The following is a 25,985-nucleotide window of genomic DNA, read 5'->3' as shown; positions in this document are numbered from 1 at the left end:
GAAACCCAAAAAATCAACCATAAAACATAGGATTTGATTTAAAAAAACGTGTTTTACTTCTGGTCCCGGTGCCACAGAACAGCCATGAGGGTGCACAGAACAGCGACTCTGGGAATACCAGCTTACAAAGCCCGCTACACGGCTCTGGGATGCCAGCCTGCAGTCTCTCCTGTCTCCCCGAGAGACATTGATGGAGTGGTATCTTGTTGCTGCTGCTTGCCATCTCTGCTGACACCCGGTCCCTACCCACAGACTCACGGGCAGCCAAGGTGGCTGACGGTAGACACAGGTACCTCAGATATGCAGCCTCAGGCTGCAGATTCTGCACCATCTCCCTCATAGGAACAATACGGCAAGATAGCCCAGGCTGTGGCTGAATTACTGTCCCCAACAATTACAGCAGCAGTTAACAGAGCAGCTTCAATGGGCATAGAACAGCTTAGGTGGAAAGAGCGCACCACCTGGGTTCCCCTTCTAACAAGCGATGCTCTCCTAGGTCAGTGATTGTCAGATACCTTAACTATTCAGACAGAGTAGCCATCCTGAAATCCTTCCAGATCACTCCAGCTGGATAGTAGATATCTCACAAACAGAAAGCCTTCCAAACCATTTGTTCAGCATTGCATCTGAAAGGTATCAAGTTTACACTAGCCTACCCAGCTACACTTACCTAACCAATCATGCAAAGCCAGTCAATCATGCAAAACCAATCACATCCAGAAGAAGCTGAAAATGACATGCAAGCATACCTAGATATCCCCTGGGAAACGCCTAATCCTACAACTGCCTCCTACTTAGTTATTCCCAGGGAGCAACGCAGCCCATGGAAAGACTCACCTGAAAAGGCCTCGTTATGCGCACAACCCAGGAACTTCCAAGTTTGCATAACTCCAAGCCTACGGACCTATGGAATGTGTATCCTTCAGGATTTTTGACCATCTGACCAATTTGTACCCAGCCATTTGATTATTATCATGTATCTCAGTCAGCCTCCTAAACCATTTTATTGTTATACTTGTTCTTTGTAATACCCACTACAGCCTTCTCAGGCCCTTGCTTTTGCTGAGTACAACAGGCACATATCCACAGTTCTCCTCCCACATTTCCCAAAGAAGCTATGGGACAAGCTACAATACACCACGGTCCCAGCGCACCAACAGCATGTGCCCCTGGCAACGCTGTTTACAGGTAAAGGTTACATGTGGAATAATGCAAAGTATACGTTTTTCTTGGTCTATTTTTGTTTGCTCTTTTGTTTATGCCCCATTGGGCTTGTTGTTCTTCTCCCCTACCTTTGTTGGGAACAAAGTCCCTCTGTCTCATAACACCTCTCTCTAACAAATTAGGCCTCAGGTAGAAAATGGGGTCTGGTATAGCCAATAAGGGGTATGGTCAATATGTGCAAGATCCTTTAGCACTGAGTTGTAATGACATGAATTATTACATGGAATGTCAAGGGCTAAAGATCCCCTCATAAACGTATGGCGGTCCTACGTCATCTTAAATGACTAAAAGCTAAAGTAGCCCTTTTACAGGAAACTCACTTACCAAAGAAGGACTTTACACTCATGAAAAATTTATGGGTAGGTCAGATTTATGGATCAGCTTTGGTTAAGGGTAAAGTGGGTGTATTGATCCTTTTACACAAAAACTTGCCATGTGAGGTGGTTTCAACTAGTGGGGATATCGAGGCCGTATATTTACCATACATCTACGTCTGGCTTCGTCTCGCATCTCCCCCTTCCTCCATCTCCCCTTTCTGGTGGGAGGTGATTTCAACTCCACTATGAATCCTCAAGAAGATAGATCTATAGATAAAACCTTCCCTGTTCCATCTCCCTCACTCGCCTCTACTTCCTTACCCCATCTGCTTGAGGCCATTCATCTAATCCATGTATGGCACTTGGCCCATCCAGATGGTAGGGAATATACATTCTACTCATCTTCACACCACACGTTAGCTAAAATAGATTACATTTTTTGTAACTCTTCCCTCTTGAAATTTACCACTGATTCTAACATTCATGATATAGCCATTTTGGATTATAGCCCTATTTCTGTCCGCATTGTTACTTTCACCTCTTAAAGCTCGCCCAGGATCTAGCGCACAAGCAAGACCTTCAGAAGGTCCTTCAGGACACTTCGGCAGATTTTGAGATTACTAATGCAGCTCACAACCCAAACCTATTTTGGAAAACAGGCAAGGCTGTGATATGTGGACAGATCAAACCCTTCACAGCCGCATACAAAAGGAAGGTCACCCAACAGTATAGCAAAGTGAGTGATAGATTAAGGACAGCCCAAGCACAATTGGCTGAGTTGAACTAATGAACACAGGAAGGCCTGGCAAGAATCCAAAAGCCAATCTGACCTGTGGGTCTTTGCTCTGGAAAAGGTCCACCAGTCCTATACAGACTTACAATATCACAATAATGGACATAAGCCTGGAAGACTCCTCTTCTGTATCTGCAAAGGTCCTTACACCCCCACCCACATCACAGCTTTAAAAGATTCTCTGGGCACCCTGTACACAACACCCAAGGGCATTATTCATATCTTAGAACAATTTTATTCAAAACTATATGGTCCAGACCCCATGGACACAGACTTAGTGCAGGAATTCCTAAATCAAGTTACTCTTCCGAAGGTGGATCGTATTTTCCTAGCAGCCCTCAACGCCCCGATCTTTGCCCAAGATGGGGCAAAAGCAATATCAACCCTAGCTAATGGCAAGACCCCTGGCCCTGATGGATACGTTCATCACAACTTTAGTCTCGGTCTACCTGAATATTCTTGTAAGGGGGTACCATCTGGCTTCCATGCCCACATAAAACTAGTAGCCAAAAAAGGCAAACATCCCTTATAACACCCTTCTCAAGCTGGTTTCGCCCAAGGCCAGTTGGTGACCTCAAATATTCGTAAGTTGCTGAATGTCCTAGAACATGCCAGGACCAACCCAACCAGTGATTTAGCTATAGTTTCCCTCAATGCTGAGAAGGCTTTCAATAATGTCAGCTGTTACTGGCTGGCATTAGTCCTCCAGATATTTTGTTTTTGAGGCCTCTTCTCACACTTGATAGCTGCCATGTACTCATCTCTATACACTATTGTAATTACAGTGGGCTGTGTTTTCAACACTTAAAACTTCATAAGACAACTAGACAGGGCTCGCCCCCCACCCCCCGCTGTTTAATTTAGCACTGGAACCCTTATCCTGTTACCTACTATTTAAATCTCATCTGCATGGGGTGACAATTGGCCAACACGACCTCCACATTGCTTTATTTGTGGATGTTAGCTTGATCTTTACATCTAACCCTCAGTCAGACATGCCTCATATCCAGGAAATATTTACAAGATTTAGATCATGCTCTGGGCTAAGGGTTAACTTTTCAAAGAGTGAAAGCCTTCCCCTATATCATGACAGAACACCTCCTTGGGTGGACAACCTAATATTTATCATGGCAAAGGGACACATTACATACCTTGGCATCAGAATAGTCAAATTTCCCTCATCTCTCTACCACCTCAACTACCCTCCGGTGATATCAAAGATCATAGGTGAGTTAGAAATGTTGATGGACCTCCGTTCTCTTGCTCTTTGGGAGATGCCACCTATTTAAAATGGTCAGCTTTCCCAAACTTCTTTATCCACTTCAAACTATCCCCTTCGGTTATGACACATAGATCTCCTAAAGCTTCATAAAGCTCTGACAAAATTCCTCTGGCGCAGACGCCGCCCCGCATTTCTCTTCACAAATTAAATCCCCCCAGGAGTGAGGGAGGTTCCAGTCTGTCTAATATAAGAGTGTATAACCTTTCCTGCTTATTAAGAGTATGTTTGGACTGGATCTCTTAGACCTCTAGATACTCCAGTTATCACCTAGAATCACAAATGGTAGACCCATTTAGCCTATAGGCTACGCTGCAATTTAAGTTCTCTTCCACCTCAACTGAAACAAAATTTACTCTTACGAGATATGTTAATAGCCTGGAGGGAACTCAGACGCAAATTAGGTTTGTCAGCCAGAGTATCTCAATATCTTTCAATTCACAACAACCCAACTTTCCCTCAGAAGCAACAGTTTGCAGCATGTGCTACATGGGTCTCCCATGGGCTCATAGATGTTGCACAGTTATTTGATTTAGCAACGGGTGCTGCTTTGTCCTTTCCCCACCTCATGAAACACTTAAATCTACCTCCTCACCACTTTATCTATGTTCAACAAGTGGTGAACTATGTTATTAGTATAGGTTCTGACAGACGTAAGAGATTCCGCACTTCCCTCATCGATATATAGCTTGCAATATCCCAGAGCACAGGGACTGGCTCGCCAATGAAACACGACCTGGCTTACAACTTGCTTCATGGCTGCTAGACATGCTATCCTCAAGAAGTGGACTTCCTCTTCACCCCCTACAATAGCAGATGTTAAACAAGATCTTATTGGGCTGCTCCATAAGAAGAAACTAGACTCTCTCTAACTTTAGGACCACACAATATCTAACTTTAGGACCACACAATATTTCCATTGTAAATGGAGCCAATTAATTGCCATAACACTCCCCTTAAATGGGCAAATTAATCTCCTTGCACGGCCTCAAATCATAAAATTATCTCCCCAAAAAACTATTCCTTCCACTTGACTGTCAGGGACATCAAGTCCTTGTAAAGGACTTTACTCCTACTTGTATCTCATTTCACAAGTAACCTCGCCATTCGCCAAGCCACCTTATCCAATATTAGCCATTCAAAGGTGACATGGTTCCCCCACCAACCCCACTTTGTTTCATTCCCTTTGTCCTATTATAACTTGCTTTATTACTGTATTATTATATGTTACATGTTGGTTGAGGGGGTGTCAGGAATGGACTGGCCAGCTATGGTGGGACTCACCTGCCTTTTGATCTGCAGTACCATGGCTGGCCAGCGGGTGTTCCCAGCAATCAGAGACTCAACTTTGCAGCCAGCTAACACCTGTAACTGATTATGCTGGGGTATTTAAGGGATGGCCAGACCCACAGACTCTGCCTTGGTGTGTGTTTGTCCTGGGCCCTGTATCCTGTTTCTGTCCTGCATCCTGTTTCTGAACCGCTGCTGACTTCTCCTGCTCTGATCCCGGCTCGCTCCTGACCATCCCTCTGTCTGACCCTCTGTACCACGCTGCTTGCTACCTGTTCTGATCCCTGGCTTGTGACCCTGACCAATCTCCGCTTGCTCCCCCTGTACCTACCTGCCCTATTGATATTGACCCGGCCTGCCTGACGACGCTTGCTTGTATGTACTGTTATCTGTGGGTGGTTGGTTTGGTTTGTTTGCACTGTATTATGTTTTAGTATTGCACTGCGTTTATGTTTGTATTGTTAGTGTTAATAAATTATATCGTTTATAATATATCTGAAGTCTGCGTTTCCCTGCGTCAGTCACACATCTCTGGTCACACCTGGGAGCCATGACATTACACCAAGGCCAATCCTGACCAGAAGTGGCTGCACAGGGAAGCCATCTTGGCTTGTTGATGGGAAGGATGGATCTGGATGAGGTTGAGTATTTATCTCTGCTAGTGCTTGATGACAGAGAGTATGCTTATCAGACTCTGAAGGAGTATCCCCGGGATGAACTGCTAGAATGTATACGGCTCGCTCATGTTCTAGTAGATCAGGGCACAGATTTCTCTATGGTGCAGCCATTGATTCAGGTTTGTGTTGAGTTGGTTTCATCTGGTTCCCCCGAATGCAGGGATGAATTTTTGCCACCATTTAGTGCAGACCAGGTTGAGTCCCTGGTGTGGTTATTAGAGGATGATGTGGGTTACTTTCTGGAGCGTTATTCCACATGTTCACCACAGACACTAAGAGATTGTATAAACGCAGTGCAGTCATTGACCAGACAGGCTTTGTGTAAGCTCAGCTTTGTTCAACCCCTACTGCAGACATGGACAGACTTGTTGCACCCAGCCTCAGTCAGCTTGCAAAAACCCAGTCCTGCTTCTAACTCTACTCCTGTATTCCCACCAGCTCCTCCAGTTACAGCCCAGTATACTTGGCTATCTACCGCATGTCAGTACCCTGTTCCCACTCGCTGCACCTATCCTGCCTTTAACCCTGTAAAAAAGCCCTCTGTAGCAACTGCTCCCTCTCCTGTTCCATCCTCCAGTTTTTCTCTGTCTCTAGCTGCTCCATTCGTTTGCAGACCTGCGTTTACTTGCAGTGCTCCAGTAGTTAAAACCAGAAAAAAGCGAAAATTCTTTCCAACCAATACCATCCTGCCAGTATCCAAACCGGTGAACCTGCCTTCCGTGACTCAGCCTGAAGCCTCTCTTCAGCCGGATGCCTCTCTTCAGCCGGATGCCTCTCTTCAGCCGGATGCCTCTCCTCAGCCTGAAGCCTCTCCTCAGCCTGAAGCCTCTCCTCAGCCTGAAGCCTCTCCTCAGCCTGAAGCCTCTACTCAGCCTGATGCCTGCATTCAGCCTGATGCCGCTACTCAGCATGATGAACTGATCCAGCCCGACGATCCTATTAGGCCAGTTGACTCGATGCCCGCTGTTGATCCAGATGATCCGGTACCTGATCCAGTGCCCGGTGTCGTGCCAATTGACTCAGAGCCCGCTGTCATACCTGGTGACCCGGTGCCCACTGCCTTGCCAGATGACGCGGTGCCCGCTGGCAAGCCAAATGACCTGATGCCTGGTGACCCAGTGCCCGCTGTCATACCTGGTGACCCGATGCCCGCTGTCGAGCCAGACAATCCGATACCTGATGACCCGGTGCCCACTGTCGTGCCTGTTGACTCGGTGCCCGCAGTCTTGCCAGACGACTTGGTGCCCGCAGTCTTGCCAGACGACTCGGTGCCCGCAGTCTTGCCAGACGACTCGGTGCCCGCAGTCTTGCCAGATGACTCGGTGCCCGCAGTCTTGCCAGACGACTCGGTGCCCGCAGCCCCGCCAGTTGACTCGATGCCCGCTGTTCCGCCAGTTGACTCGGTGCCCGCAGTCTTGCCAGACGACTCGGTGCCCGCAGTCTTGCCAGACGACTCGGTGCCCGCAGTCTTGCCAGACGACTCGGTGCCCGCAGTCTTGCCAGACGACTCGGTGCCCGCAGTCTTGCCAGACGATTCGGTGCCCGCAGTCTTGCCAGACGACTCGGTGCCCGCTGTTCCGCCAGTTGACTCGGTGCCCGCAGTCTTGCCAGACGACTCGGTGCCCGCAGTCTTGCCAGACGACTCGGTGCCCGCAGTCTTGCCAGACGACTCGGTGCCCGCAGTCTTGCCAGACGACTCGGTGCCCACAGTCTTGCCAGACGACTCGGTGCCCGCAGTCTTGCCAGACGACTCGATGCCCGCAGTTCCGCCAGTTGACTCGGTGCCCGCAGTCTTGCCAGACGACTCGGTGCCCGCAGTCTTGCCAGACGACTCGGTGCCCGCAGCCTTGCCAGACGACTCGGTGCCCGCAGTCCCGCCAGTTGACTCGATGCCGGCTGTTCCGCCAGTTGACTCGGTGCCCGCAGTCTTGCCAGAAGACTCGGTGCCCGCAGTCTTGCCAGACGACTCGGTGCCCGCAGTCTTGCCAGACGACTCGGTGCCCGCAGTCTTGCCAGACGACTCGATGCCCGCTGTTCCGCCAGTTGACTCGGTGCCCGCAGTCTTGCCAGACGACTCGGTGCCCACTGTCGTGCCTGGTGACTCGGTGCCCGCCGCTTCGTCTGGGGGCCCGAGACCTGTTGCTCCGCCTGAGGGCCCGAGACCTGTCGATCTATCTGGGGGTCCGGCGCCTGCCGCTCCGCCTGAGGGCCCGAGACCTGTAGCTCCGCCTGGGGGTCCGAGGCCTGTCGCCCCGCCTGGGGGTCCGAGGCCTGTCGCCCCGCCTGGGGGTCCGATGCCTGTCGCCCCGCCTGGGGGTCCGATGCCTGTCGCCCCGCCTGGGGGTCCGATGCCTGTCGCTCCGCCTGAGGGCCCGAGGCCTGTCGCTCCTCCTGGGGGTCCGGCGCCCGCCGCTCCGCCTGAGGGCCCGAGACCTGTAGTTCCGCGTGGGGGTCCGGCGCCCGCCGCCCCGCCCGGTGGCCCGGTGCCCGTCGCCTGTCGCCCCGCCCGGGGGCCCGGTGCATGCTGCTTCGCCTGGTAGCCCGATGTGCCTCTGCCCGGGGTCCTGCCCGATGTGCCTCTGCCCGGGGTCCTGCCCGATGTGCCTCTGCCCGGGGTCCTGCCCGATGTGCCTCTGCCCGGAGTCCGGCCCGATGTGCCTCTGCCCGGAGTCCGGCCCGATGTGCCTCTGCCCGATGTGCCTCTGCCCGGAGTCCAGCCCGATGTGCCTCTGCCCGGAGTCCAGCCCGGTGTGCCTCTGCCCGGTGTGCCTCTGCCCGGAGTCCAGCCCGATGTGCCTCTGCCCGGAGTCCAGCCCGATGTGCCTCTGCCCGGAGTCCAGCCCGATGTGCCTCTGCCCGGAGTCCAGCCCGATGTGCCTCTGCCCGGAGTCCAGCCCGATGTGCCTCTGCCCGGAGTCCAGCCCGATGTGCCTCTGCCCGGAGTCCAGCCAGATGTGCCTCTGCCCGGTGTACCGCTGCCCGGAGTCCTGCCCGGTGTGCCAGTCTTTGATATCCCGCCAGTTACCAGACCCGGGCGGTGGAACATTTTTCCCAGCTAGGACTGTTTGGAGCGTCCTGAGGCCGCTCCTTGAGGGGGGGGTACTGTCAGGAATGGACTGGCCAGCTATGGTGGGACTCACCTGCCTTTTGATCTGCAGTACCAGGGCTGGCCAGCGGGTGTTCCCAGTAATCAGAGACTCAACTTTGCAGCCAGCTAACACCTGTAACTGATTATGCTGGGGTATTTAAGGGATGGCCAGACCCACAGACTCTGCCTTGGTGTGTGTTTGTCCTGGGCCCTGTATCCTGTTTCTGTCCTGCATCCTGTTTCTGAACCGCTGCTGACTTCTCCTGCTCTGATCCCGGCTCGCTCCTGACCATCCCTCTGTCTGACCCTCTGTACCACGCTGCTTGCTACCTGTTCTGATCCCTGGCTTGTGACCCTGACCAATCTCCGCTTGCTCCCCCTGTACCTACCTGCCCTATTGATATTGACCCGGCCTGCCTGACGACGCTTGCTTGTATGTACTGTTATCTGTGGGTGGTTGGTTTGGTTTGTTTGCACTGTATTATGTTTTAGTATTGCACTGCGTTTATGTTTGTATTGTTAGTGTTAATAAATTATATTGTTTATAATATATCTGAAGTCTGCGTTTCCCTGCGTCAGTCACACATCTCTGGTCACACCTGGGAGCCCTGACAGGGGGACTTGAGCCCAAGCTAGCAGACTCCATGTGGACTATTTTCAACATACCATATAGCACTTCCGAATGTGGAACACCCTCCATCACTATCAGGTGCTGGAGGGTCCTTCCCTCTCTGCTGTTTATTTCTACTTGCTTTGAAACATTAATTGTAGAGCATCTACTCTTTTAGACCCAAGCAAAATTCACAGTTCTCACCCTCCTCCCCCATCCAAATGGACATAATTTTGTGTTCCTGGTAATTGCCCCCTATCGTTCCCTCCCCTCCCACCCTCAGATACTCATTCTCCCCCTTAAACGTTATTTACATACATTTATCCCAGGGATTGAATGTTCCCTCATGGTCTTTACTTATGTGACTCAGCATGCTATCATAACATATGGTCTACTGTACAAATGTGCTCTTGACTTCTGTAATACTCATTCATATGGGCTATCCCCCTCCTTAACCTCCTTTTTTCATTGATATTTTGTATTTTCTATGATGGAAAACTCAATACATTTTCTTTAAAAAAAAAACATGTTTTTTTAAAAAATAAACGTATAATAAACCTGGACAATTTGACCTAAGATATGTGTTAGCATTTAAAAACCCATATGCATTTAAGTGACATTAAGAAATACATAGGAAATGAAAAATAAGAATTTTATTTTCAACCTAATGTGTGTCTTTGAAATAAGTATATGAGAGCCCAGCTGACATAAAAGTTCTGTTTAGTTCCTAAATAAATACATAAAAATAATTTAATAGAGATAATTAAAGAAGCAAATGAAGCATTGCATCAGCAACCTGATAACAATTGTGTTCTTAATTTAGCTTTAAGCAAAAAATGTTTATAGTTAAATTGCCAGAGTATAACTGTAAAATCTACCTATGCTAAATGGTGTAAGGAAATTAAGATCACCATACCCCATGCTGCTATGGTTATGTGTGTCTCTTCCCCCTACTGTATGTAGTACAAGCTTTTGGTATTCCAGATATTGTAGCTACAGCTTGTAATGTTTCAGTGATTCCAGAGCTGAGCCAGTAATAGACCAACAAATGGCTGTACATGGACTGAAACTTGCATGTTTAGCAAATTGATTATAAGCTGTGTTCAGTGCATAAAATATGAATTGGGTATGAGGTTAGCTGTTGTCTGGGAATCTTTTTCTTTTAAGTAAAAATGTTCTTTCATGGTGCTTGCTTCTGTTGCATCTCTATAGCTTTTGCTGCATGGGTGATACATTTATAGGGAGTTTATCTCCCCTTTAAAAAATAATCCTGAATGTGCTCAGCTTGTTTTGGTTCATAGCTGTCTATCTTTGGCCTTTTTGGCTAGGGAGTAAGCCTACTGAGCACACTCTACTTATGAAGTACTTATGACCATCCTAAACAAGCCTTTTTTGGGTACTTGCAAATTACGCCAAAACCCTGATTAGTTCTCTCAAGTTTTCTACATTGAATCAGTGTAAGAAAATTCGTCTGAGCAGCCCATCAAGCAAGGTGATACTCTCTCAAAAATGGAACAAATTGTGGGTGGGAAATCTTTTAAAGCCCAGCAAACAATATGGTCTCACACAGTTAAGAGTTCAATGTGCACTTTATAAAAAGAGAATCAATACAAGGTATTCTTTCGCTTGTACTACATTCCAGATAATTTACAGTTTATATATCTTTCTGCAGATGACAGATGTTGGAAGTACATGAAGAATATTGGAACAGTCCAGTGTATCTATTGGTACTACCCTCATATACAGCCTTCCTGGCAAGCTATTCATACTCTTATCCATCTGCATATTTACTCATGGATCCCATTGACACCTATATCATATCATTTTCATTTGTGTCTACCTCCCCCTGATTTTTCTAAAACATCAAAATAATTGCTGTTGCACATCCTTACGGCAGCATGATGCCTATTTGCCCTTAAATGAAAACAGTATGAGCCTCCCTCTTTGACAGAAAATCATGCTAGGGTTCAAGATGTACAAAGAACAGAATATTTAACAGGTGTCATAAATGTCTGTTGACAAACAATAAGGTTTTGGGATTGTGGCATATCATGGAATTCTGTTCCTGAATAGTCTTAGCAAAAAGTATTTTCGTGTCTATGGAATGGAAGAAGGAACCTAGAATTCTAGCTGGTGGTTAGGGGTCATTGGGTACTTCTATTCCTCTCTTCTCGTTTTCTTCTATTTCTCCTCTTTTTCTCTCCTGTGTCTAAGCTCTTACTTTTTCAGCATCCAAAGTGATTTTGATTGCCAAGTTAAAAGCATACTGAATACATCTTGGCTATCACAGTCCACTATTTCACATTGAGTCACTTATGTCTGAACTTATACTTTTTTGTGAGTCACAATATGTTACCACAAGATATTGCTTGAATTTTACCAGCTATGTAACGGTTCTCAAGTCAATTTTCTTAAATGTACTTTGGAACAAGCATTACCTCTTTTTAAAAGTTATTGCAGGACTGCAATCTTTTGCACTTACTATTTACTTTGAACTTCTCTTTCTTTGCTTTTAAGCATTTCTTAAACAAAATATACAGTTAGAAAAAAAAAAACAGTTCAAAGGTGACATTAATGGTCTAATAGACTCCTGATGTGTCCTTAAAGAGAACTTGTCACCTGCACTGTGCTATCATAAAGGGGTCATGTCAGCCCCCTTTTGATAGTAATAAAGTTAAGTTTTAAAAAAGTTTACAAAATAAATTTTATTAAATAAAAAAACACCCCAGCATTTTTTTAATTACTCCTGTCCCTATGTACTTTGACATAGGAATTCAAACATGACCCAGTGTGCACGCATTTTAAATGGCTGATTGTGCCACACATAGTAGGTATTATTCTGAATGCCAGTATATGAACAATAGTTTACTAAACTGGTGAGCTGTAAAGGATTTTGGTATCTGCTTACCTAACACAACCTCTTCTTTTATATTTTACAGAAATCTTGGTGTTATTATGGGGTTGATTTACTAAATGCCAATAGACTGTGCACTTTACAATTACAGCTGTAAGCAAAAACGCTGTTTCTTTATTTTACTTGCATGTGATTGGGTATTCTTTGTAAAGTGAAGCTTCACCTCATTTACTAAGCTCTGAAGCAATTGCACTTGAAAAGTGTCCAGTATATTTGCCATTAGGAAATCAGCCTTATTGTGTTTATCTACATTATTTTTTTTTACTAAAAATACAGATTTGATGAATAGTAGCACAGTTATTGTGTGACATAACAAATGCAACTGCCTATATTTTATTCTATAGGGTCCTTGCTTTAGAAAATATATAATGCTTTGATAGTTTAAAGTATTCTTCAGGCCTAAAAACAGGTGGTAAAAAAATTTTAAAAAATGGCACCAACAGCCAAAGGGTTAAACTGAACACACACACCTCAATGATTTCTAAACTATTTCTTTTAGCACAGCAATGTAGTATGCTCCACCAAAACAATCAATTTAATACTGCAGTCCAAAGATTGTTGAATAAAATTGTAACTGGTGTGGCTGACAGAAGAAGATGCCAAAGAGATATTTGCACTAAAAGGCAGTAGAATGTTAAATAAAGGTTAGACAGCATATAATAGAAATTTAAATAATTTATTGTGGGGTCTTTTGGAGTTGTGATCTTTGTCATGCTCTTCTGGTCTATTGTATCATTTTCATCAAGCCAAGAATACAGATTAGCAAGATCATTTCTATGAATGATTTTAAAGTATAATTTCACGTTATATGTTTATTTTCTTTTGCATTTAAAAGATGTTAATTGCAATGCTTAATAGAAAGTCACTAACACTTTAATAATCTGTCTCTTAATGCTATGTTGTATATGCAATGTGCCAAATAAACAGTAGAGTAGATTGCATCTTATTTACATGAATATTTGAATTTCATAGTTGTTGTCGCAAGGCATTAAGGATGTTTAACTAATACAAGAAATTAAGTATACAACATAATTATACAAAGGAAACAAACAGACATTGATTCATGATAAGTAGAATAAAAAGGATGTTTAAGATGTTGATTAATATATAAAAAGGCTGTGATAAGTTGCAAGAAATAGTAAACAGAATTACTAAATCATTAGGTTGGGTTTCAAATTAAATTGTTTCTAAACCACTAAACCAGCTTTCCTAATCAGTTTAAACTGCAAAAATTAAACAACTTTAAAGTTTGCAATAGGATAAAAAAAATCCAAAATGTGAGAAGTCATTAGACGCAGTAGTTTTATTTCTTCTATTTTTTTGGATGTTTCAGATTTTATTTTTAAAAGGTTACGCTTAACATGATGCAATTGCAGTGCTTTCTAGTTACTGAGAATTTAATTTATTTACCATATAAAGGAATATGTTCCCACTTTTCAGTGTAAATATAAGAACTATAGGGGGCATATAGGCATAATGTAGCATTTAATGCAAGCCAAAGTATTAAAGAGAACCAAAAACATTTCACAATAGAAAAGTTTTTGTTTCAATACACTATTACTCGCAAAGCTGTAATCTTTATTTTTTTTTCTCATATTCTCTTATTTGCTTAAATTGGTTCTAAAGACGGAAGATTTTTTTTTTACCTTAATACATTATATGCATTAAGGTAAAAACCTTCTGCATGCAGCCCCCCCCCCCCTAAATATTTGCCTGAGCTTAACCTTGATTCAGCGATGTGGATGAGAGAAGCAGCTCTTCCAGAGACATAGCAGTGGGAGCCATTGGCTCCTGCTGCAGTCAACCACAGCCAATAAGGAGGGAGCAGGCAAGACCAATCCACCCTACAACAGGCACACAACAAACATAAAGACATACAATAGACACACAAACACAACAGGTACACAAAGCCAGTTTGGGAGTGAACACACACAAGTACCCCCATAGCAAGTGACTTGCTATGTGGGAACTTGGCAGGAGGGAGGAGTGGGGCCAATCTGTGCAAAACCATTGAGCAGGTAAGCATAACATGTTTGCTATTTTAAATAAAAGTCGATCCATTACAATCATTTTAAAGTAGAACTGTGGCCTCTGCACTTAATTATAAACTCAGATGTAGCATTTTCCTAGTCCTTAATCCACAAAGTCCCACAAATATCTGTGAAGTCCACCTGATGCCGCTTTCTGTGTTGGTGTAGCAACCATGCTGTCATGTCTGATTGCACTACAGTAAGATGAATAAATGTTGCAAAAGGCATGACTATCAGCATTGTTACTGATAAATTACAAGTCTGTAGCATGTCAGTCAGCAACTGGCTTTACCTTGTTCTGCCCACTGCTTACTGGATTTGCAGTACTTCCTCTGGTGCTGCTACCCTCTTGCTGTGAGCTGCAATGTCTGGAGGTGCTTGCAAGCCTCATATCAAGGGGGATTTGGCTCAGTTAGAAGAGGTAAAGGAAGTTTTTTTGTTAATTTTATAACGCCTGTGCATCCCATAGCAACTGGATTTGGTACTCATTTAGTTGTCATACAGAAGCCTCGACTGATAACTGAACATACTACTTAGGGTCTCTGGGTTCTAAGGCATTCAAGTTACTTTCAAAGATCTTCAGACATCTCTAGGTGTCTGATTTTTAAATCCTGGTGACATTTTGGCAAGGATACACATTTACTTTATGTAAAATACTGTATCTTGAAAGCATACGCACACTTTTTCATTTCAGGTGCATTGGAAAGATGGTAATTCAGAGATCCTCCGACCATAAAGCATACCTACTAAGCTGGTAACCATCAGGATTGCAGTAATGTTGCCTAGTGACAACTATGTAATATATGCATCATGCTTAATATAATTATAATGTGTATACATGAGGAACCATAATACATTCCTGATGGCATGACAGTGCATAAGGTAAGCAATCAATTTTGGGCCACACTATATGATACAGATCAATAGATAACAGTAGTTTCATTGTTTTTAACTCACTATACCAATGGACCACTTATGGCACTTGATAGGAGCATTAACCCAATGTAAAAAAAAAAAATATATTCCGCATATACATTTTTCAATGTAAGGGAACCCATGTACAAAACCAATAGTGTGTGTGTTTATTAATGTCTCAAATTCAGTCAAGTACAATGATTTTAACTCCATTATAGCACTTGTGTAAGTCTTCGCAAGAATTTCAGTTTGCTCAAAGCATTATCACATACAGCCTCATTTAATTAAAAAAGAAAAAAACTTATTACACATTGACAACACTTTGTGGTTAGAGCATTAGTGTATTTCTTTATGCAATAGGGAAACACTTTAGATTTATGACCGCAGTTACCAATAAATGAATCTGTCAGTATTTAGGAAAAATGCCTACTCATTGGTGTAGTCCCTATGCTACTTTGATAATATACAATCAGTTAAAGAATTAAGACAAAATATCAGCCTTCAGAAACCTTAGTTTCTTAAATCATATTCGTAACTTCTAGAATATGTACCAAATTTTAAATAAATTTGTTTATTCTGTGGTATTCTGTCACCTTTAACTAACAGAAGTAGCATGAGTTTAAAAAGTGCATTCCATTTGACTGATTCCTTTACATGTTTTAGCTGACATGAAATATTGCAATTGAAAATATTGTGTTAAGTAACGTGTGTAATGCTGTTGTCTAACAATGCATAAACATATTGCTTATGTTACGAGTAACTGGAAAAATACAAATAATGAGAAAATGACATTGATGCAAAAGTTATTCAACCTTAACCATTCATTTTTAAAATGCGTCATGGAATATAATTGTTTAACCTTATGAGTAGCCTGTTAAAATTCCTTTTATCTAACACTGCAGTAATTCATTAAATTGGGGTACTATTGCCAGTAATATTAAAATATTTCAAACTGTCTCTTTCTGCCAAGGGGCAAATGAAGCACAGTAGCCTAATGCTGCTAATGCAAGATTTCATAGATAGCTGTGAATAGTTCTAATTTTACAGTCTGTCATAAAACATCTCTTCGTGCTTTTTCATGAAATTTTTTTCTCTGCATTATTCTCAATAGTTAAGTAAAGTGTATGAAACCAAGCCCTAGATATTTATTTTTCTAAGCTTCTGGAGTGATGTAAGAATCCAACAAGCACACTGATAACATAACAAAATAAAAAATTAGAGTAAATCACCATGTGATGACAAAGATTTGAATTGGCATGCTATGCTTACCAAGAAAAGAAGCAAGGTTATTTGAATGTATTATCGTTTTGATGTTTGGGCAAGGAAAAATATTTGAAAACAAGCAGTCTTCTTAACCAATTGAAGATCAGAGGACCAAAACATTTAGAGGTGTATTGGTTTTGCATCAAATAACATTTTGTGAAATAAGTCATTTTTCCTCATGCTATTTCCCATCATTCTCACATCCTCACATATCGCCCTCAAACAATAATCAGTCTTTTGGCCTCTTAAAGTGGTTCGAAAAGCAAAATGATTGTTACATTAATGCATTCTCTGCAGTAGGGTAATGAAAAAAAAAACTTCTGCATGCAGCTCCCCCTGTTCCCCCTTTATACTTACCTGAGCCCACTCTTGATCCAGCAATGTGCATGAGAGCAGAGGCTCTCTAACTTCACCATTGCATCAGAGACAGCAAGAGTCATTGTCTCCTGCTGCTGTCAATCACTGTCTATGAGCAGTGAGTAGGGAGCAGGGGTCTATGGGCACACATAATGGGGCACTGCAGTGAGCCTGCACTAGTGCCCATATAGCAAGCAATTTACTATGGGGGCACTTGACAGGGGTAGGAACCAGGAGCACTGGCAGGGGATCCGAAAAGAGGAGGAACGGAACTGCTCTGTGCAAAACCATTGCACAGAGCAGGTAAGTATAACATGTTTGTTATTTTAATTTAAAAAATGAACCTTTAATATACACTTTAATCTCTCAGAATTCCAGCCAAAAATAACTAGATATTGAATTAAACTTATTAGCCAATTCAAATAAAATAGCAACAAAACCAGATTTGTTTATGTAATATTTACTTTCAATCCAGAAATGTTCCCACAGTACTTTCAGCTATTAGATATCTTCAGTCTGATTACAATTTCATTCAGCTAATTTCCTCTGAGCCTAGGTCATCTAAAGCAGAAGCAGCATAGCAATGAGCTCATCCCTCTGTCCCTCTGCTTTATTTTCCTATGAGCGTGCTACTTGTGTCTTCTTTCCACACCCAGCTCTGCTGTACAGGGCCTGCAAAAGGCCTATACTAAGTCAAATGCGAAAACTTACAGTATTTTTTGCTTCATAAGACGCACTTCCCCCCCCAAAAAATGGGGGAAAATGTCTGTGCATCTTATGGAGCGAATATGGAGTGGCTAGCCTGATATTCCCGCCACCGCCGTGCTAGAATACTGGGCCGGCCACTCGGCTCTGCTGTGCAGTAGGACCTGCTCCTCGGTCCTACCTGTTCTTCGGTCCAGCGGTGTCCTCACCGTCTTCTCTCCCTGGCACCGGCATCTTTAATTCGGGCACCTGGCTATGACAGCTGGGTGCCCACTGCATATGCAAAAAAAGTGCTGTGCTTTGTGAATGGTCTGGCAGTGTTCTGGGACCTGTCATGTGTCCCAAAAGACGGGGAAGGAGGACAACTCCACGGAAGTGGGAGCGAGTACCTGTCAAATTTGGGTCCCCGCTCCCCAAAGGTCTGCAGTCTCTGGTCTCCTGTACTATGTCCGCAGTCTCTGGTCATTTCCTGTAGTATGTCTGCAGTCTCTGGTCATCTCCTGTAATGTGTCCGCAGTCTCTGGTCATCTCCTGTACTATGTCCGCAGTCTCTGGTCATCTCCTGTACTGTGTCCGCAGTCTCTGGTCATCTCATGTACTATGTCCGTAGTCTCTGGTCATCTTCTGTACTATGTCCGCAGTCTCTGGTCATATCCTGTACTGTGTCCGCAGTCTCTGGTCATCTCCTGTACTATGTCCGCAGGCTCTGGTCATCTCCTGTACTATGTCCGCAGTCTCTGGTCATCTCTTGTAGTATGTCTGCAGTCTCTGGTCATTCCCTGTACTATGTCCGCAGTCTCTGGTCATCTCCTGTACTATGTCCGCAGTCTCTGGTCATCTCATGTACTATGTCCGTAGTCTCTGGTCATCTCCTGTACTATGTCCACAGGCTCTGGTCATCTCCTGTACTATGTCCGCAGTCTCTGGTCATCTCTTGTAGTATGTCAGCAGTCTCTGGTCATTCCCTGTACTATGTCCGCAGTCTCTGGTCATCTCCTGTACTATGTCCGCAGTCTCTGGTCATCTCATGTACTATGTCCGTAGTCTCTAGTCATCTTCTGTACTATGTCCGCAGTCTCTGGTCATATCCTGCAGTATGTCTGCAGCCTCTGCTCATCTCCTGTAGTATGTCCGCAGGCTCTGGTCATCTCCTGTAGTATGTCCACAGTCTCTGGTCATCTCCTGTACTATGTCCGCAGCCTCTGCTCATCTTCTGTAGTACATCCGCAGTCTCTGGTCATCTCCTGTACTATATCCACAGTCTCTGGTCATCTCCTGTACTATGTCCGCAGTCTCTGGTCATCTCATGTACTATGCCCGCAGTCTCTTGTCATCTCCTGTACTATGTCTGCAGTCTCTTGTCATCTCCTGTACTATGTCTGCAGTCTCTGGCCATCTCCTGTACTATGTCCACAGTCTCTGGCCATATCCTGTAGTATGTCCACAGTCTCTGGTCATCTCCTGTACTGAGGCCACAGTCTCTGGTCATCTCCTGTAGTATGTCCGCAGTCTCTGGTCATCTCCGGTACTGTGTATACAGTCTCTGGTCATCTCCTGTACTGTGTCCGCAGTCTCTGGTCATCTCCTGTACTATGTCTGCAGTCTCTGGTCATCTCCTGTACTATGTCTGCAGTGTCTGGTCATCTCCTGTACTTTGTCTGCAGTCTCTGGTCATCTCCTGTACTATGTCCACAGTCTCTGGTCATCTCCTATAGTATGCCTGCAGTCTCTGGTCATCTCCTGTAGTATGCCTGCAGTCTCTGGTCATTTCCTGTACTATGTCTGCAGTCCATTGGTTCAGAATATTTTTTTTCTTGTATTCCTCCTCTAAAACCTAAGTGCATCTTATGGAGCGAAAAATACGGTACATTGCTTGCATCTAAAAATTTAATTTAATTGCTATCACTCCCTGGAAGGTTAATTAAAAATTACACAGCTGCATTATTTGCTTCTTTTAGATCTGCCTATAGTTCAGTCTTAAGATGATGAATGCCACATGAATGTAATTTTTACATAATTTAGCATGGGGTTGAGCCCAGAGTAAAAGTTCAGCTTTTAAACTACTCTGGAGATTTTTTCCCCTTATATTAAATTAAACCTCTCACAGCTGTAAAAGATCTGTTTGCATAAGTGGTTGATGTCCATGCAATAAACAAAAATGTTTTTGTAAGTCCTGTGGGGTTAATACAATTATTTTTTTTTCATTTTCCATTTTTTTGTTACTTTGATACAGCTCACAAGCTCCTCTGCTGCAAAAGTTAATTTAGAATGGTGATCTATTATTTGTGGTTATCATTTTGCTATTACAGTAATCTGTTGCTGTAGTAAGAGGCAGAGGAGAGCTAGATCATGTATTTTTTTCTTCAACATGGCCACTTGGGCTAACTGTGTATCCTGATGACTACGCAGACAATGTCGCTGGAACTTTCCTGTAATTATAATTTGAAAGTATTTGGGTTATAATGCTGCAGAAGTATTGGAAAAAAGTCCAAATAAATAAAACTCTTTAAAAAATTCCTGTCTATGAAAGATAACTCAAACAGAGCAAAAACTGTTTGGGTCTGCCTTTTACACATTGCCATATTCATCATTGCTGTGATGATTGTAGAGGGACTACAGTTTTGTGTTGCCTACAACAAAATATAAATACAAGACAAAAATTTTGCATGTGAACGTCAAGCACATGAATATACAAGACGGCGTCTAATGCCAAAAGGGATGCAGGTGTTGTAAACAGAACAAAACTATGTTACAATAAAATCATTTGTGTATGGGTTTAGCAAGATAAGGCATGCTTTGGTGCTCATGTAGTGTATATAGCTTTTTTCTATACTGCTTAATAATGATGAGTGTAAATAAAGATAAACTGCAATTTCCATTGCGGTTATTATCTTGGTCAGAGGTACCCACTCCCCTCTCTGCTGCATCCCTCATATGGTTTCCTAACACCAACATGGCAATGAATCGGAGCTTGAATTTAGTATACTGCCTTGCTCTTCGCTGTATTGAAGTAAGTAATCTCTCTACAACAAAAAAAGGGATCAAATGATTGATGTTCCCAAATGAATAAATTAATTTGTCTCTTTGAAATACCACAGAAAGCAACACACATTCTACAGTAGCAAACACTGCCTGGGCTTAGATTAACACACAACACTGCTTTGAAATAATAGTACATAATGTAATTGCTGACTGTTTTTTGTTGTTTGTACAAATAATCATGCATTTAAAAAGAGAATTTCTCAAAGGCAGAGTAAACTAGTAAACATTGTAGACTGTTCTACCAATGCAATGTCACTAGTATTTTTGATAATGTAAAATTAAGTGTCTATATCAAAGGGTTTAGTCCTCTAAGTTACAATGGACTACTTTCAATTTTTTACATCCTATCCTTTCTGTGCATGCCCTGACATTGCCCTGTGCCCAACATGAAAATAGGTAGTACGTTTTTGGCTTTCCATCTCACTGAACGTCTTCTAGTTCCTTCACTCAGTTTCATCTTGCAGTTCAGAAACACTACACAATTCCTCAGTATAGATGTGCCAGCATATACGCTCACCAGCAACTTTATTAAGTACACCTGTTCAATTGCTTGGTAACACAAATTACTAATAAGCCAATCACATGGCAGCAATTCAATGCATTCAGGCATCTGGTGAAGACGACTTGTTGAAGTTCAAATTGAGCATCATGATGGGAAAGAAAGGGATTTAAGTGACTTTGAATGTGGCATGATTGTTGGTGCCAGATGGGTTAGTCTGAGTATTTCAAAAACAGCTGATCTATGGGGATTTTCATGCACAACAATCTCTAGGGTTTACAGAGAATAGTCCTAAAAAGAGAAAATATCCAGTGAGCAGCAGTTGTTTGGACAAAAATGCCTTGTTGATGTCAGAGAAGAATGGGCAGGCTTGTTCGAAATGATAGAAAGGCAACAGTAACTCATGTCAAAATCACTGAGACATGTTTCCAGCACCTTGTTGAACCTAAGCCAGAAAGAAATAAGGCAATTTTAAAGGCAAAAAGGGGGTCCAACTAGCAAGGTGTACCTAATAATGTGGCCGGTAAAAGTATTTTTCTGATTGAGATATATATATATATATATATATATATATATATAGTCATCATTGTTTATCCCTTTGCTTCACTGAGAGATATAGAAAACCTCCATTGTGCATCTGTAGATTTCCTTTCAACTCCTGTCATGTCGACACAACAGTAAGCAAAGAAAAATCAACTCTTAAGTTAATCCATTGAATTCAGTACAAACATCCTGTTGGATGTTTTGCATGCGATCACTGCCTGCAGTGATCATTGTGTTCTGCCGGTAAGCCTGCATAAGAGATTCTCCCATCAACACTAACTGTGTTTATGGGTGTATCAAGCAATTTTCTTTCCTTCCACCCATGGAGGGAGGGAGGGGGAGAGAACACTGTGAAAATTGTATAATCTATGGCTTGTCTTAGACAGTTGTCACCGGAACAGGTGTCCCCATTGAAACACATTCTCTCACCTTGTGAGGACAGGTATTTCCCACTACTTTCTAACAAATGGGGTAAACTTTTTTAGCATGGACTGGGAAAATTCCCTTTTAGACAGTTGGCAGTAGAATAAGTGTCCCCAATGAAAGATTTCCTCTGTTCCTTTCTGTTCTTTTCTGGAGACAACTCAAAATATTGAATTTTTTCCCACTTTCAGTCCCACTGACAATGGTAACCAGAACAAATAGAAAGTGCAAGTCTACAAACAGCAATAAAAACGAAATGGGGGGTTTACCTCTCCCTATTGTGTCCACAACTGAAAAAAAAAAATTTGATTTTGGATACATTTTATCTGATGACCTGTGACCACAAAAAATGACAAGACACATCCAATGAATCACTGATACCTTGCATCATGCACTCCCAAAATGCTATGCACTACCACTGGTCTACTACTTTCCTAAGTGCTAAAATGAGGACAGTGATGCTACAAGGACAGAGGACATTTCACAATTCCAAACCCAGATTAAACATATACTGTATACTGAAGAATGTGAAGTGCTCCCACACACACTTATGTATTCTGACGCAAAGAATCCAGTCCTTATTGTCCTTGTCTTATTAGCATGCTTTCCTTTTCATCCTTTTCCCTCAGCCTGCAATTTACAGGTAATGAAAGACATCAACATCTGTGCAGGAATAAAATACAGACTGCTCATATCTAAGAGAAGTTTCTTAGTGAGAAACGTAGCAAGATGTTATGAGCTGATGACTTGCTAAATGTCAACCCGCCCCTTATTTTAAAGTAGGAACACTGACAACCCTACCAACATAACAATTTAATTTGTTCTGTTAGTATGTATTATTATATGTTAAGTCAATTGTTTTAAAAATATCACATTGTTACAATAACATCACTACAAATACAATCCCTGTTTTTAACACCAATCCAGGCACACTCTTTTTCATGCACACACAAAGGAAAAGACTCCTTTTTGATAATGGTGTAGTAAAGCCGGATAGAAATTGCATTATATCTTATTTTTTCCAAATATGTATAAATCAATCTACAACCTAAAATTCTGTTCCTGTGTCTGTTGTGCTAGATTGTTTCAAATCCTGTCTCTCTCTAATGAGGTACCAATCCTAGACCTTGTTATGCTACACGCTCTCTATAATATATTGTATAGTGCCTCCAATGTCCATCTGGTTATAGGAATAGATATTTTATACTGTACGCGCAGCTTATTTCATAGATATTCTTTTTACCCTGGGGTATGTTTAAAATGCAGACCGATAGTCATAGAGAAATTGCACTTAAAAGGCATTTTTGTGACAGTATATTAATCTTGCAATAACTGTAATAAAAAAAGAAAAAGAAATGCTCAAATGTATTCTGTATATTAGCCTTCCAGAGAGTGATAGCATGCAGTAATATGATTCTTTATGTTAAAGGATGAAATTTACTCTCAAAAGAAAAGTGATATTAACTAGGTCAAATTTGTCATTAAAACTGAAATTCATGTATTCTTTTCTGTATTTTAACTAAGTTCCCACAGAGCTAATCAGATAGTATGTAAAGGTGTTGATTAAGGTTTTTCATAAGTAAACTGTAGGTGTCTGTGTTCATATGGTATATCCAAAAAGTAACATGTTCAGTGCTGACAGGTGTTGGGTAAGTCATACTTAGGGGAATACAGATCTATGTAATTTCTGTGATAAGTGATCTAACAAGGGAGAGCAGGTCATAGAAATGAAATTAGGCATCATATCTCTGAAGTACACTATGTGACATCTGCAATCCTTTTTCCTGGCATAAATATATTATTAGCTGTTGGTAATATGGCCAGTTACCATGCAAAGCCCTTACGGAATTCTATACCAGCAATATGAATGCATATGCATTTCACAGGGAGTACACATTTTATCAAGCACAATTAAGGAAATATTAACACACATATTTTTTTCATATTTGGAAGTCTTAAGACATTCACTAGTTATATATACAGTGTAAATTAAATTAAATTATTTTGTCTCCAAATATTACCCAAACCTTCCTCTCCACTCCTTCCAGGACCTCCTGCTCTCTAGCTCCTTTGTCTCCTCCTCCTATGCTATTCTATAGCACTTCTCCATAGCCTCCTCCATCCACTGGAACTCCCTACTCCAATCTGTCGGGCTATCTCAACTCTGTCCACTTTTATAAAAAGCATTCATACATTTGTGTACACATTTGGGGAATATTTCACCTGCTGTGTAACATAGAGTTACATTGTAATGATTATTTTACAAATAAACACACAAAATAATATTGATCAATAGTCAAGTCAACTGTCGGGTCTTAAAGCCCAACTCTAAGTAGAAAATAAAATACCCCTTGCAGTGGGGCCACGGCCATACAGTTAGTGTTAAGAGCTCATTTTGTCCAGGGGAGAGGGAAATCCCTTATACTTCCCACACCTCTGCTCCCCCGGCAAACAGCTCTCCCCCATGATCCAGTGGTGGACTGTTCCTGGCATCATCACATCTACAGCAGGGCTATGGACACTGCTTTGGGCTTGATGAGGCCAGGACTCAAGACAGCTAGAGTAGGACAGTACAGGAGCTGTAGGGACCAGTCTTGTGAAAAGAGGAGCATAGGTATATAGGACATAAGTAGAAATATAGATACATAAAAGAATTTAAATGTGTCGCTGTATCTTTGTTTGTTCTCTTAAAGAATTTAGATTTCCAGGGGGTGTTGAAAATTTTTTTTTTATGAAAAAGGGGTAGTAGAACAAATAAATTTTTGAACCTCTAGACTACAGCATTTTTTACATCTCTGTTATAAGCCTGCTTATTTGATGATAACCCTGTCATCATTTATGATTAAAAAAACAATATATACAGTTTTACTTTATGGACAAACAGGGCTTTTTTTTATCAATACTGGCTTGCAAAAATTATTTAATTTTCTATGCAATCTATAGACAAAATAAAGTAATGAAAATGTGTTTTTGTGCTATTTTCACTAGCATTTGTTGTAAAATAGGTAATGTTACTGTAGTAAGCAGTATAAAAGTGATTCTTTAAATGGCCCATTTACAATAGCACAAAATTTTTCTCGGTACAAAACAGACTACCTGCAAATTTAAATTTACACAGGAGCAGCTGCGGAATTTGGCAGCAGATCCTACTTTATAATATATAGAAGGACCGGATGTCTTGTTTACAACAGCTGCAAGCTTGCAATCTCAAGTGATCCAGGAGGTGGCATTCTTCTCCTGAAAACTAAATGTATAATCCAGCAGATTTAAGATAAACATATTTCTGGAGTTCTTCTTTAAGACTACCTTTTTGTTTTCCAATCTAAGCCTATACTCTGACCTTGATCTTTGTCTGTCAATTTGGATATATGACTTAATTTTCTACTCTCCCTGGTTTCTGACCCCTGGCTTGAACCTTATTTTAATCTTTTTTCTGTTGGTGTTCAACACAGCTATCAAAGTACCTAAATGATGACATTATTTTGTATCCTTCAGTTCTGGGTGTGTATATACTGTAGAAATGTACAATATTTGTGTAATATTCTTGTACAAAGTGATTTTTTTACCTTCTAGAAAAGGTTATTAGGATAGAAGAGGCAAATGTGAATACCGTCCCTTCATGATAGAGGGAAACAAATGGTAACTCTCCACTGGAAGGTTCCTCAGAACTAGAGGATTTGCTGACTGTAGCACAGATGGAGTGGCCTTTGTACTTACATGTGCCTGATGGAGCAACTATGTGGAGAAAATGGTTAGGACTGTTATAAGACAGATATATGAACATATGTATGACATTCACACTTCTAATTTCAGGTCACTTGTAGCAAGATATTTTGTATTTGAATATAATGGGGATGTGAACCTGTTGAACAAGTGGCAAAAAAGCACACGTGGGAGAAATATTGACCAATAAAATTTAGTATTGACAGAGTACATGGATATGGGAGCTTGGAGCAACCTGCCCTCCTACACAAAATTATATCTTGATTTTACATACATTTTTCAGATTATTCATG

General features: G+C 42.2%; 1 protein-coding gene across 4 annotated transcripts in view; it reads right to left on the bottom strand.

Moving 5' to 3' along the window:
* ADGRB3 (adhesion G protein-coupled receptor B3) overlaps window positions 1–25,985 on the bottom strand; it is a 1,107,867-nt gene that overhangs the window by 922,904 nt on the left and 158,978 nt on the right. The gene's annotated exons all lie outside the window — the stretch shown is intronic.

This window comes from Staurois parvus, unplaced genomic scaffold (assembly GCF_062004578.1).
Source record: "Staurois parvus isolate SC_StPar_1 unplaced genomic scaffold, SC_StPar_1.0 ptg000264l, whole genome shotgun sequence".
In the NCBI taxonomy this organism is placed as follows: domain Eukaryota; kingdom Metazoa; phylum Chordata; class Amphibia; order Anura; family Ranidae; genus Staurois; species Staurois parvus.
The sequence above is the reverse complement of the archived record's forward strand: the minus strand, read 5'-3'. Positions and strand labels throughout refer to the sequence as shown.